Genomic DNA, 2,500 nt, shown 5'->3' with positions numbered 1-2,500 from the left:
CTCATGATTCCTCTAAGTGACACCTTCCCGTCGCGTCTCCGCCTGTTTGTTTGTGGCAGTAGGGGGAGGAGGAGCGAGGGAAAAGGAGGAGAAAGAAGAGGAGGAGGGAGAGGCCGAGAGAAGAGAGCAGAAGAAGAGGGAACAAGAAGGGAATACTGACAGACGAAGAGAAGGAAGGAGAAAGAATGAGAGAAAGAAAAACGAATGAAAGAGTAGAGAACAAAGTAATGAGAACAAGAGATGACGATAGACGGAGAAAGGATGAGAGAGGGAAGAAGGAGAAGGAGAAGTAGATGAATGGGGAAGGAGAATGGAAGAAAGGAGAAAGGATGAGAGAAAGAAAAACGAATGAAAGAGTAGAGAACAAAGTAATGAGAACAAGAGATGACGATAAACGGAGAAAGGATAAGAGAGGGAAGAAGGAGAAGGAGAAGGAGATGAATGGGGAAGGAGAATGGAAGAAAGGAGAAAGGATGAGAGAAAGAAAAACGATTGAAAGAGTAGAGAACAAAGTAATGAGAACAAGAGATGGCGAGAGACGGAGAAAGGATAAGAGAGGGAAGAAGGAGAAGGAGAAGTAGATGAAGGGGGAAGGAGAATGCAAGAAAGGAGAAAGGATGAGACAAAAAATGAAGAGACAGGACAAAGGGAGGAAAAGGAAGAGGAGGAAGAAAGCAAGGAAATAAAATATGAAAATTCGTGGAAATAAAAACAAATAAAAAGCAAAATAAATAAAGACGATACATTAACAGCAATCAAGAGAGAGAGAGAGAGAGAGAGAGAGAGAGAGAATTTCCCACCCCTATCACGTTCCCCTCAAAATATGGTTCCCCTTGTATCTCTACCGTCACTCTTATCACTCAACCGCGTCTACTCTTATTAACTCTCTCTCTCTCTCTCTCTCTCTCTCTCTCTCTCTCTCTCTCTCTCTCTCAATGCCATTTTTATCATTTTTTTACTGTTTTTTTAGTTGTATTTTTTCTCTCACAAACAAATTATTATTTTTTTATATTTACTTTTTTTTTCTTTTCTCTTTTTTTTTTTTTGGATGCCACTTTTAATTTGATATTGTTGACCGTCTTCCTTTCCTTCTCTTACTGTGTGATTCTCCATTTTGTTTTCCTAATACAATCTTCCTGTATCTTATTCTTTATATAATTAATTTCCTTCTCTTATCCGCATTAATTTTCTTCTTCCGTTTAGTCCTTACAGCTGCGCATTATTAATCTGATAATATTTACTGTCTCCCTTTTCCTTCTCCTGTTGCAGTGTTATTTTCTACTTTGTTCTTATTATCCCGTATCTCATTATCATTATAGTTTTCTTTTCTTATCTCCATCACTTTTCTTTCTTTTTGTCCTAACAGTTACATGATAGATTTGATCGTATTCAATTGGCATCCCTGTTTGTCTTAACTCAAACTTCTTTCCTTCTTCCTATTTTCCTCATATTTGCCATTTTACTTTCCCTCCCCTATTCTGTATTCATTTCGTCCTTCTTCTAGCACCTATTCTCATCTTCGCCATTTTCGTTTTATCTCTCCTACTCCTTACTCCCCCCGTCCTTCCTCTTAACGCCTATCCTCCTTCTCCGGCTAACCCAGCCTCGCCTCGTCCCAGTTTCCCGCTAGTTACTGTAGCACGGGAGATGTTTTTCTTAAATGGCAGCCACTTACGCTCCGCCAGGCGCTAATGGAAGCCTCTGGCAGTAACATAAACCTAACCACAACGCACCCTAGGGCACGGAATCCTGCTTAGTTGACGGGTAAAAACGCCTTATGCCCTCCTTGTAACTTGAGTCAGGTGGGAGGGGAACGAGGCAAAGAGGAAGGCCCGCCAGCTGGGTCATGTTGCCTGCGAGTTTACACCGATCAGCTGGCTGGCTCGCTGGCTAGTGTCGCGGCGGTGGTCTGGGTATTTCGAGCCCGGATGTATTCATTCCCGCGCGTTTGAAGGTGTGATGTGGGGCAAGCATGTGGGCCTCGGGGCTCCGTTTTGAACACACACACACACACACACACACACACACACACACACACACACAAGTAATGCAGGAAAATTCATGTGTCACTTTCTGTATTAACTTTTTCATTTATGATTATTAGAATGTAATAATGTGAAGATAATTGACATGAATTTTCTGGCATTACACACACACACACACACACACACACACACACACACACGAACGCACGCGCGCGCGCACACACACACACACACACACACACACACACACACACTTGCGTCATCTCATAGATGAATTAGTCTATGTATACTACCAAGCGCCTTTTTTCTTCTATATCTAGACAACTTTGGTGACACTCTTACATGGGAGGTCCATTAGGTCTGAAGGGGCTTTTAATGAGGTGAAAAATCAAGTGTGCGCGAAGACTATATCCTCCTCTGTGGTCATCAGCAACCGCATTTTCGCGAAGGTCTTATTCATGACACAGATTAACGCTCCTTTTGGTAGTTGACACACGAGGTTTTATGTCGCCTCA

The 2,500-nt window shown here is 42.3% G+C and overlaps 1 protein-coding gene across 2 annotated transcripts in view; it reads left to right on the top strand.

The window, feature by feature from the left end:
* Nucleotides 1-2,500, top strand: part of LOC127000195 (doublesex and mab-3 related transcription factor 3, truncated-like) — a 19,998-nt gene that overhangs the window by 15,174 nt on the left and 2,324 nt on the right. The window lies entirely within an intron of this gene.

The sequence above is a fragment of the Eriocheir sinensis genome, chromosome 18 (genome assembly GCF_024679095.1).
Source record: "Eriocheir sinensis breed Jianghai 21 chromosome 18, ASM2467909v1, whole genome shotgun sequence".
In the NCBI taxonomy this organism is placed as follows: domain Eukaryota; kingdom Metazoa; phylum Arthropoda; class Malacostraca; order Decapoda; family Varunidae; genus Eriocheir; species Eriocheir sinensis.
The sequence above is the reverse complement of the archived record's forward strand: the minus strand, read 5'-3'. Positions and strand labels throughout refer to the sequence as shown.